Raw genomic sequence first — 12,981 nt, 5'->3', positions numbered from 1 at the left:
TGTAAGGCGCGATAACCTCCGAAGAGATCTAAGGCCGAGCTTCTCTTCCAAATTGCGTCGTGCTCCTCTTGATTTTCCCCACAAATTGGCCGGACGGGACCTACATGTTTTATGCCGACTCCGAACGGCATCTGCAAGGCAGATGAGTTTTCACTGAAAGCTTTTCATGGCAGAAATACACCCGGAGCGCTTGCCAAACACTGCCGAGGGGCGGTCCCGCTTAGACAAATTTTCTTCTAATTTAAAAAGCTTATTTCTAAAATTTTGATGTTGCTTCGCCCGGGGTGCGAACCCAGGGCATACGGTGTGGTAGGCGGAGCACGCTACCATCACACCACGGTGGCCGTAGAAAATATAGAAGAAAATGAAAAAGTTTTGCAGGGCGAAATCAAAAGCCCTTGGAATCTTGGCAGAAATACTGTTCGTGGTATTACATATATAAATAAATTAGCGGTACCCGACAGATGATGGTCTGGTCACCCTGGTCCACATTTTGGTCGATATCTCGAAAACGCCTTCAAATATACAACTACCACCACTCCCTTTTAAAACCCCCATTAATACATTTAATTTGATACCCATATCGTACATACACATTATAGAGTCACCCCTGGTCCACCTTTATGGCGATATCTCGAAAAGGCGTCCACATATAGAACTAAGGCCCACTCCCTTTTAAAATACTCATTATCACCTTTAGTTTGATATCCATATTGTACAAACACATTATAGAGTCAACCCTGGTCCACCTTTATAACGATATCCCGAAAAGGCGTCCACCTATAGAACTAAGGCCCACTCCCTTTTAAAATACTCACTAACACCTTTCATTTGATACCCATATCGTACAAAAAAATTCTAGAGTCAGCCCTGGTCCACCTTAATGGCGATATCCCTAAATGGCGTCCACCTATAGAACTAAGACCCACTCCCTTTTAAAATAATTATTAACATCTTTCGTTTGATACCCATATTCTGCAAAAGCATTCTAGAGTCAACCCTGGTCCACCTTTATAACGATATCCCGAAAAGGCGTCCACCTATAGAACTAAGGCCCACTCCCTTTTAAAATACTCACTAACACCTTTCATTTGATACCCATATTCTGCAAAAGCATTCTAGAGTCAACCCTGGTCCACCTTTATAACGATATCCCGAAAAGGCGTCCACCTATAGAACTAAGGCCCACTCCCTTTTAAAATACTCACTAACACCTTTCATTTGATACCCATATCGTACAAACAAATTCTAGAGTCACCCCTGGTCCACCTTTATGGCGATATCTCGAAAAGGCGTCCACCTATAGAACTAAGGCCCACTCCGTTTTAAAATACTCATTAACACCTTTCATTTGATACCCATATCGTACAAAAAAAATTCTGGAGTCAGCCCTGGTCCACCTTAATGGCGATATCCCCAAATGGCGTCCACCTATAGAACTAAGGCCCACCCCTTTTAAAATACTCATTAACACCTTTCATTTGATACCCATATCGTACAAAAAAATTCTAGAGTCAGCCCTGGTCCACCTTTATAACGATATCCCGAAAAGGCGCCCACCTATAGAACCAAGGCCCACTCCCTTTTAAATTACTCATTAATACCTTTCTTTTGATACCCATATCGTACAAACAAATTCTAGAGTCACCCCTGGTCCACCTTTATGGCAATATCTCGAAAAGGCGTCCACCCATAGAACTAAAGCCCACTCCCTTTTAAAATATTCATTAATACCTTTCATTTGATACCCATATCGTACAAACTAATTCTAGAGTCACCCCTGGTCCACCTTTATAACGATATCCCGAAAAGGCGTCCACTTATAGAACTATGGCCCTTTCCCTCTTAAAATACTCTTTAATACCTGCCATTTGATACGCATGTCATACAAACACATTCTATTTCATTTTCGTACATGGTGATTTTCCCTTATTTTGTCTCCATAGCTCTCAACTGAGTATGTAATGTTCGGTTACACCCGAACTTAGCCTTCCTTACTTGTTTCTTTTTATACTCAGTTGAGCAGAGCTCACAGAGTATATTAACTTTGATTGGATAACGGTTGGTTGTACAGGTATAAAGGAATCGAGATAGATATAGACTTCCATATATCAAAGTCATCAGTATCGAAAAAAATTTCGATTGAGCCATGTCCGTCCGTCCGTCCGCCTGTCCGTTAACACGATAACTTGAGTAAATTTTGAGGTATCTTGATGAAATTTGGTATGTAGGTTCCTGGGCACTCGTCTCAGATCGCTATTTAAAATGAACGATATCGGACAATAACCACGCCCACTTTTTCGATATCGAAAATTTCGAAAAATCGAAAAAGTGCGATAATTCATTACTAAATACGGATTAAGCGATGAAACTTGGTAGGTTAGTTGAACTTATGACGCAGAATAGAAAAATGGTAAAAGTTTGGACAATGGGCGTGGCACCGCCCACTTTTAAAAGAAGGTAATTTAGAAGTTTTGCAAGCTGTTATTTGGCAGTCGTTGAAGATATCATGATGAAATTTGGCAGGAACGTTACTCTTATTACTATATGTTTGCTTACTAAAAATTAGCAAAATCGGAGAACGACCACCATCGGCATGTAACATGACTTAGCTGCATTTTACCACATTGCCTATATCGTTTATATATATTTTGAATAATAATGCACCAAGAAATGAGCCTTGCGGGACTCCTTTGTTCACATTTTAATAGTCGGATTCATACCCTTTCACTACTTTGCACTGCATTCTATTCGTTAGGTAGGACCTAAACCAGTTTAGTTCATGGTTTTGAACTCCGTACATATGTAACTACATATATTAAAAATAATAATACAGAAAAATTAGAGATACTAGCGAAGCATTCCCCAAAATTTGTCAGCTCTCAATTAACTTCATTATGCTTAGAATTTATAGACAAATTTGCATTAGAAACATTAGATGATACCACAGTCTACATAAAAAATTACAGATTACCTCAAGCACACAAAGGAGAAATAAGCAAACAAGTAAATAAACTAATCGAAGATGTTATAATTGAACCATCTACATCCGAATACAATAGGGCAATTCTATCACATAGTACCCAAAAAGTCATTACCAGGTAATACAGAAAAAATGTGGAGATTAGTCATTGATTATAGACAGGTAAACAAAAAATTAGTTGCAGATAAATTCCCACTTCCAAGAATGGATGACATTTTGGATAAATTAGGAAGAGCAAAATATTTTTCATGTTTGGACCTTATGTCAGGTTTTCACCAAATAGAATTAGACACACAGTCTAGAGATAAAACATTATTTACAACAGAAGATGGTACATATCGTTTTAAAAGAGTACCGTATGGATTGTAAGTAGCCCCTAATGATGAATTTAGCATTCGCAGGCCTTAAACCTTCACAAGCATTTTTATATATAGATGATTTAGTAGCTTTAGGGTGTTCAGAAAAACACATGATGAAAAATTTACGAGACGTCTTTTCAACTTTTAGAAAATTTAATTTCAAACTACATCCCGATAAATGCTTATTTTTTAATCAAGAAGTAACTTATCTAGGACATCAGTGCACAAGCAAAGGAATTCTACCAGATCCAAGTAAATTCGAAATAGTTCAAAATTATCCAACTCCCAGAACAGCTGACGAAGTTAAAAGATTTGTAGCTTTGTGTAAATGTTACCGAAGATTCGTACCAAATTTCGCAGAACATTGAAGAGTTTTAACTAGACTTTGTGGTTCATTCGATTGGACAGAAGAATGTCAAAAAGCTTTTGTCTATTTGAAGGAGGCCAGTGGCTATGCCTGAGGTGCAGTTCTTAGTCAAGAATATGAAGACAAACAATTAGCAATTGCCTATGCGTCAAGATCATTCCCAAAGGGTGAAATTAATAAAGCAACAATGTTCGGCCTGAGTGCGTCGTAAACCGGCAGTGGATAGGCGCACAAGGGTCGGTCTCGGGTGGCAGTTCACTCCAATGAAATAAGAGAAAACACAAGAGGATTTTCCTCGTTATAATGGGTGGACTTTATTAGATAAAAGTAAAAATAATTTGGGTACAATATTACCTGAATTTATTGTGATCAGAATGGCAGAGATCGTTGGCGGCAGATGTGTACGCGTTGGCTGTTAGAATCAAAGTGGCCGGTTGTATAGCAAGCTACAACCGTTGACCCGCAAAATCCTCCGTTTTGGAGGGTTAAGGTACCCACACATCAACCCTGACATGCATATGCATGAGTGCTGACAAAAAGCACACATACACGTGCATGTACATGCATGCACATGCATGAGGGTGATGGTGTGGGTGGTTATAAATTAAGTCGAGTATCGAGTATCGATTTGCAGAGTTGTATTGGGGGGGATCGCAATCAGGTGCGGAAAAGTTAGGCATCCTGCCTAAACATGCCGGCCCCTTGCGATACGCAACATTGTTTTCCGCCAATGATATCTGCTGAAACGAGAAAAAAAATGAATATAAGACTTACACGCTAAACTGAATCTAGATAAGGAGTTCGCCAGCTTCGAGGGTGGCCGGGAATCCTTCCCGACTTGCTCAGCATGCCACCTAAGCTAGAATGAAACGGTAACGGTTATGAACAGAGATAAGTGAATATTTCTTGCCATTGAATTATACATGATTCTTAAATATAGGAATTCAGAACGTAATATATGTATAGTCGATGGCCAGTAAGGCTGGACGAAGAGGCCGAGGTCTCCGTTCCAGAATGGCACCATTTTTTGTTATTATTTGTTTTTTTGTTCCGGATGGAGAGGCCGAGGTCTCCGTTCAAGATTTGCGATTTTTTTTTTTTTTGGTTGGACGAATAGGCAGAGGTCTCCGTTCCAGACTCGAGGGTTTTAAGGTTTTTCTGGGCTGGACGAAGAGGCCGAGGTCTCCGTTCCAGCGTCTAACTTGTCGTATCGCTCTCAAGGCAACTGTGGCATTTTATGGATGTACCGGGGCGAGCGGCCGTGAGGTTGGTTGGGTGGAGCGGAGGTGTTTTATTACAAGCGTATGTTAGGATAGATAAACAAAGCGCATATGCGAAGCATATTATTAAATACAATTTTTACCAAGCAGATATGCGTTATTTACGTTCACCTGACATAAATTTGCAGATTGGCGATGCGTTCTCCGCGACGCGTTCTATCTGCACGTACCATTATGCTAGATGTACCATCCAACCCTGTCGTGTATTTATTGGTCAGCTGATAGCTGGTATGGTGAGTTTGTGGCGTGCGAATATATATATATATACATATATGTATTTGCTTGCCCTTGAAAAAAAAACTAGGTCACTGGGGCAGGACACACTAAGCCAGTAGAAAAAGTTGACTTTTTCCAATTTCGGGACTTTGTCGTGTCGGGACTCTTTACTTTCGGGACTCGGATTGTTTTTGTACCGAGCCCTTATAATGACTGTTTGTGATGTTTGTTGTTGAAAAAACAACAAGTCCTGCCCCCCAGCCAGAAAACAGTACCCATATAACGGAAAGGGTAAAAAAAAACTACAAAACAAATTTCTTTGTTTAAAAAAAAAATGTGAAATTTTTTGCAAGGAAAGGTTGTTTTTTGTTTTTTTTCCCCCTTTTTTTTGAGTTCCTTTGTTGTGTATGACTGGTTGGTACTGCAGGAGATGCCCACATGAGTAACAATAGCAAAACGCGTCAGTCCCGATTGCGATGTTTTGCGGTTTTCGGTACTGATTTTGGCTATTTAGTGTTCGGTATCCGCCCTTAGTCTGACAGCACTAATGAGGCTGCCGTTGTTATGTTGCGGGTTGCCATCAAGTTGTTTTCCCGTAACAGGAATCTTCCAGGATACATTAATGTAGGATTGTGGTGGATAAATTATCCCCACCACTTTGTTATTTACTAAAGGATTTTCAGGCTGGTAAAACGTAAGTATGAAAAATTCCTAACGGATTTTTTGATAATTTTTTCTATAATGGATTTTTTTTCGTTTCAGATGGAACCTATGCAATTGCTCCTAGCGTGTTTGGAGACTGGGGATGAGGAGCCCATCCAGGTGGTGGCGGATGTCCAATACCCGGAGCGGCGGAGGGGCTCCTACATTTGTGATTTAACCTTGCGTTGTCTTTCTATACTCTTTACAGACGCAAACAAAAACGCACCATTGGGTGGTCGAGTTCGCTGACATGGCAACGCAAAACGGTACGTGACGTGAAAAAATATGACATTTCCATTGAAAAAACGCACGCGGTAAGTGTGTCGTAGGTTAGATTTTATATTTAATTTCAAAGGCATGTTTTATTTCTTTTTATTAATTAGTTTTTCTTTTTCTTTTCAGATTTTTCGCTTTATGGTGACTTTTGTGCCCTCATCAGTTAGTTACAAATCATTCCTTGGATTTTCCTGTAATTGCTGAAGAAAGCCGTGAGATAGCGTACAAAACTGAATATGCTGGATAAAGATGAATTGGGCAGGGATGGTATACCGCTTACCTGTCGCGCTGTGTACCTTTTTTTGATGGCAAACAGAAATTGTGCGCATCAATTTGTCATCCTGCAACTATTGGCCGTAATTTTAATGAAAGTCTACGTGTGATTGATTCACTCCCATTGACTGATAAGCATTCTGTTGCCACACCGGCTGATTGGAAGGATGGTGATGCTTGCATGGTTTTGCCCACTGTGAGGCGAGATGTGGCAAATTGCTTCCGGTAGGCATTGCAGTGACACCAGTTCCATCAGGCAACCCTTATGTGCGTAAAACTTCACATCCATAAGTTAGATTTCTGTTACATTACATTACTTACTAGCTTAAGCTATTCTCTTCCAGGGTTTCTACTGCTTTGGTTACGTCTAATATTTCCGCTTGGAAAACGCTACAGTAATCCGGCAGCCTGTAGGATCTGCTTATTTCCGGATCAGCGCAGTATATCGCAGACCCTACTCCTTCCAGTACTTTGGAACCATCGGTGTACACATGTAGTGCCTCGTCCGCCATTTGCGCACCCTTGCGCCAACCGTCCACCTCTATTGTGGCCTTAAGATCTCCCTCGAAGCGCAGATATGGAATCAGGTAGTCTGTTCGTCTTGTGATTGATGACGCTACACTACTATGGCCATATGGTCGGCGCTCAAGCTGCCCCGAAGCACCGAATCTGGTTGCGGTCGTTAATGCTTTGTTCTTTGCTACCAGGTCTACAGCTGGAATGTGCAGAATGGCATACAGTGCAGCCGTCGGGGTTGTTTTCAGGGCTCCCGTAATGCTTAGCATCGATAGTCTGTATACCCCCTCTAATTTGTTGAGGTATGCTGTTTTTTGTGTGGCTTTCCATCAAACAAGAATTCCATAGTATAGAATAGGGCTTACAATTGCTGTAAAAACCCAATGAGAAAGAGAGGGCGATAGGCCCCACGTACACCCCAGCATTCTTTTACATGCATATAGTGCCGTTGACGCCTTCTTGACCCTCTCCTCCACGTTGAGCTTCCATGACAGCTTACTGTCTAGGATGATTCCTAGATATTTTGTGCAAGGTTTCTCCTGTAAGGTCACCCCTCCTAACTTAGGCCTGGTCCAATTTGGGACCTTGTACCTCTTTGTAAACAAGACCATATCCGTCTTCTCCGCATTGACTTTCAACCCGACATTAGATGCCCAAGTATGAATATCCCTAAGCGCCCGATCCATCAAAGAACTAATCGTTGGAAGGCAGTTTCCACTTATGAAAATTGCAATGTCATCTGCGTAAGCCGTAAGTTTTGCGGGTCCCTCACCGAATTGCGTGAGCAGTTGGTTGATGACCAGCGTTCACAGTAGAGGTGATAGCACCCCTCCCTGCGGCGTGCCCCTGTCCACTGATTTCGTGGCCTCGTACAATTCCCATTGTGATGTAATCTTTCTGCAATTTAACATGCAGCCGATCCATCTGATTAAGGCAGGATGTACTTTAATGTAATTAAGACCATCCATAATCGCCTATTTTGCAACAATGACCAAGAAGACTCCTAGAGCATACTCCTTATATTCCAGGGATTTCTCTATGCTTATTACCACCCTATGCAATGCGGTGTCTACAGCTTGCCTTTGGTGTACGCATTCTGTGTTGTGGAGAGCAGCTTTTCATCCACGTTGGACTTTATGTACACATCTATCAGCCTCTCAAAGGTTTTGAGCAGAAAATGATGTTAAGCTGGTGAGACTTATTTTCATACAATTATTGATGAATACAGCCATTTTAGTGTAGTATACCTACTCGCCAAGAAAATTTAAGCCACTGACAACATTATTAAGTATATAAAATATTTAGAGACTCAAACAGGCAACAAAGTTAAGAAGATTAGATATGATAATGGAGGCGAATTCAAAAACAGAATCCTTCAATATTTCTGCGATGATAACGGCATACAATTACAATTCACAAATGCATATTCACCACAGTCGAAAGGCGTAGCTGAACGAATGAATCGCACAATTTACAACAAAGCAAGAACCCAAATGATAGAAACAGGATTACCAAAACAATTGTGGGGCGAAGTAGTCAGATGTGCAGTGTATCAGATCAATAGGTGTCCATCATCTTCAATAAACTTTAAGATACCAGCAGAGTTACGATATGGAAAGTATGACATCTCGAATCTCAAAATATTCGGCTCTAAGGCATGGGTCGTACAATTACCCAAAGGCAATAAATTTGAACAAAGAGCAAATGAAATGATATATGTTGGCTACTCGATGAACGGATATCGGTTGTGGGATCCTAAAGAAAATAAAATAAACTGCTCAAGAGATGTCAGATTTGACGAAAGTGTACGAACGTGAGGAAGAGCGAAACAGATCTGTTACCACAGATGAAACAAAAAAAGATTTTCAAAACGAAAGCGAACAAGTAAGGAAGGCTAAGTTCGGTTGTAACCGAACATTACATACTCAGTTGAGAGCTATTGAGACAAAATAAGGGAAAATCACCATGTAGGAAAATGAACCTAGGGTAACCCTGGAATGTGTTCGTATGACATTTGTATCAAATGGAAGGTATTAAAGAGTATTTTAAGAGGGAGTGGGCCATAGCTCTATAGGTGGACGCTATTTAGGGATATCGCCATAAAGGTGGACCAGGGCTGACTCTAGAATTTGTTTGTACGATATGGGTATCAAATGAAAGGTGTTAATGAGTATTTAAAAAGGGAGTGGGCCTAAGTTCTATAGGTAGACGCCTTTTCGAGATATCGCCATAAAGGTGGACCAGGGGTGACTCTAGAATTTGTTTGTACGATATGGGTATCAAATCAAAGGTGTTAATGAGTATTTTAAAAGGGAGTGGCCTTAGTTCTATAGGTGGACGTCTTTTCGGGATATCGCCATAAAGGTGGACCAGGGGTGACTCTATAATGTGTTTGTACGATATGGGTATCAAATTAAAGGTATTAATGAGGGTTTTAAAAGGGAGTGGTGGTAGTTGTATATGTGAAGGCGTGTTCGAGATATCGACCAAAATGTGGACCAGGGTGACTCTAGAATGCGTTTGTACAATATGGGTATCAAACGAAAGGTGATAATGGGTATTTTAAAAGGGAGTGGGCCCTAGTTCTATAGGTGAACGCTATTTAGGGATATCGCCATAAAGGTGGACGAGGGGTGACTCTAGAAATTGTTTGTACGATATGGGTATCAAATGAAAGGTGTTAATGAGTATTTTAAAAGGGTGTGGGCCTTAGTTCTATAGGTGGACGCCTTTTAGAGATATCGCCATAACGGTGGACCAGGGGTGCCTCTAGAACAGAGCCGGCCACACAAATACTAAAACAATTGCATAAGTGTGTGTAAAAATTGAGTGGCAACTCCCCACAGTGTGCTAAAAGAAAATGTGGACTGTGAAGTTCGAAATTAAAAAGGACTTTGGTTATTTGATTTCAAGCTAATCATAACAATATTTACTTATATTCATATAACTAGGAACGCGGAGGTCGAGCTAGCCAGATAAAACTTTTTTATAAAAGAAGGTATGGTGTTTCTTCAATGCAAAATTTACTTAAAAAAATCACTTTTTCATTAAGAAAGAACTATAAACAAAGTAAATGTAAAGATAGAAATATATATTATAATTTATTAAATTTTAATGAGCTCGAGGCAGTTTAAAAAATTGAAACACAGTTTAAATTTTTTTTTCGGTCGGTAAAACATATTCAATTGTTTCCTGAGGATGATCTCAGAATGAGATCGAAATATCGACCAAATAAAATTGAAATATAAAAAAAAAAAAAAAAAAAAAAAAAAAAAAATTTAAACTGTGTTTCAATTTTTTAAACTGCCTCGAGCTCATTAAAATTTAATAAATTATAATATTTGAAGGCAAATAAAAATATATTTTTAGAAATATATATTCTCAAAACATAAAGTTATTCAATAAAAAAAAAATGTATAAAAATTAATAAAACTAAGTAGAGCGTATAAAAAGTTACTTATATTAAATTGTCAATATTTATTAATAATTAATTAATTATTATTAATTATTAATATTTAAATCGTCAATATTAATATGTATGTTCAAAGAAACTTAATAATACTAACTAAAACGTATTAAAGGTCACTTTAACCTTGCAGCATATTGTTTTTATTATGTGCCCAAAAAGTAGCATGGACCTTTCCTTTTGCATTCACCGTTGATTTTAGTGAGTGACAAGCGAAAGCAAACGATCGTGATCGCACATCGTTAGTGTCTGTGTGAAAACACGAACTCAAATTGCACAATGTGCAACTTTTGGCCGGCTCTGCTCTAGAACTTGTTTGTACGATATGGGTATCAAATGAAAGGTGTTAATGAGTATTTTAAAAGGGAGTGAGCTTAAGTTCTATAGGTGGACGCCTTTTCGGGATATCGTTATAAGGGCGGACCAGGGTTGACTCTAGAAAGCGTTTGTACAATATAGGTATCAAACGAAAGGTGATAATTAGTATTTTAAAACGGACTGGGCCTTAGTTCTAAAGGTGGACGCCTTTTCGCGATATCGCCATAAAGGTGGATGTTTAAGCGACTTAAACTATGAACATTTTTCGTTCGTTTTGTTTCAGTAGCCATTGAGTGTGCTTGTAATTCTCAACTGGTTAGTGAAATATTCTAAAGACATAGTTTGAGTTTTTTAATTAAAGGCGAGGTTCTTCGGATGGTGTGCTAATACATCAGAGCCCAGTGCTCGTCTCCGTATCACACTTTGAAGGGGTTCTTCAAATAGAAGATGAGGTGGCTCATTAGAGCGAAACCTCAGAGTGCCCAACGCTCGCCCCAAATTAAATAAAAGAAAACGGAGAACAAATACAGAAGATGCAGACAACAATCAACAACTGCATGTCAACCCTTAACACCCAAGGAGTCCCGACAACGGACTGGGACCCAATCCTCGTTTACCTCTGCTCATCCAAGCTGCCAAGTGAAAGCCTTTCACTATGGGAACAATCCCTCAGCTCCCGAAAAGAACTCCCACATTTTTGACCAGCAGATACGAGGTAGTAGAGAGAATAAGTACCTATCGACCAGGCAAGGCGAAACCCCAATTTTCGAGTTTTACGCCACGAACGGTGAATCAAAACTCGACCCAATCAACAATAATAGAACCCATGCATATCACACGGAGTTCAATAAAACGGCTTCGTGTAGATTATGCAATCAATACCACGCAGTCAAGTCTTGCGTTAGGTTTAGAAATTTATCGGTATCAGACCGAATCAAATTTGTGAGAGAAAATAGTTATTGCGAAAACTGTTTGTCTACGTCACACCCCAAGAACGAATGTAAAAGTAGTTTCACGTGCGTTTATTGCCAAAAGCGTCATCATTCGCTACTGCATTTGCAGCCCAAACCCCAACAATCACAACCAAACCCCAGAGCTCAAAATGCCCAAGCCGGCACCCCTAGGAGAACGGACGAGCGAGCCTCAACATCGAAAGCCGCCGCAAGAGCCACCTCCTCCCTACAGTCTCAAGACAAAAACCCGGTTTCTTCACTCTTCTCGAGTAATCATGGAACCACCCTACTACCCACAGCAGTAGTATCAGTATACTTTGCTGGCGAATTTCATAAAATTCGTGCCCTAATAGACCAAGGTTCACAAAAAACCTTTGTATCATCCCGTATACAAAAGGTTCTTGGTCTACCCACAAAAGAGTCTCTCCACCAAATATCTGGAATGGGTGGAACGGTTGTGAAAAATGCCAATAAAGTCTGCCAGATAACATTCTGTTCAGCAGACTTAACCCAAATGATAGACGCACAAGCAATAATTTTGCCAAAACTAACGAAGTTCTTGCCCACAGTCAGAGTTTCAAGCATCGATCTCGAAGAACTGTCCCATTTACCGTTAGCCGATCCACAGTATTCGATACCATCAAAAATCGATGTGGTAATCGGCAGCGATATCACCCCGCAAATCCTCACCGAAGGGCTCCTACGAAATGTGAGTGGAACATTACTTGCCCAAAACACAATATTCGGATGGATATTAAGCGGTCCTGTAGCTGAAAAGGTATCAACCTTCAGCACTCATGTCACTGAATGCACCGATGACCCCATCAATCAACTTTTGAGAAAATTTTGGGAACAGGAAGAAGTTCACCAAACCCAACAACGATCAGCAGATGATGAATACTGTGAAACACTCTACCGGACAACCACAATTCGTGAGGAAGATGGCCGCTACAGAGTCAAACTACCCTTCAAATTGGAATTTCCAGCCAATCTGGCACTCGGTCATTCACGACCCGCAGCACAACAGCAGTACATCAGCATCGAACGCACGCTCGAAAGAAAACCCGAATTAAGAGACAAATATTTTGAAGTCCTTAATGAATATTTAACCACGGATCATATGGAACCCGCCTCCCAACAAGAGATAATTAGAGATGGTAAATATTTATCATTTTTCTACCCCATCATGCTGTCATAAAACCCGACAGCAAAACCACAAAAGTGCGGGTCGTCTTCAACGCATCAAAAATGTCGCATTCTGGCAACTCGTTG

At 40.2% G+C, this 12,981-nt stretch overlaps 1 protein-coding gene across 1 annotated transcript in view; it reads right to left on the bottom strand.

Moving 5' to 3' along the window:
• Positions 1-11,873, bottom strand: part of LOC137234633 (uncharacterized) — a 363,521-nt gene extending 351,648 nt beyond the window's left edge. Inside the window, exon 1 of the mRNA XM_067758093.1 lies at positions 11,846-11,873. The gene's annotated coding sequence lies outside the window, so the exon portion shown is untranslated. The remainder of the gene's footprint in view (positions 1-11,845) is intronic.
• Positions 11,874-12,981: the final 1,108 nt, after the last annotated feature.

This window comes from Eurosta solidaginis, chromosome X (assembly GCF_040869045.1).
Source record: "Eurosta solidaginis isolate ZX-2024a chromosome X, ASM4086904v1, whole genome shotgun sequence".
NCBI lineage: Eukaryota > Metazoa > Arthropoda > Insecta > Diptera > Tephritidae > Eurosta > Eurosta solidaginis.
This window is presented reverse-complemented; position numbering and strand designations above follow the sequence as displayed.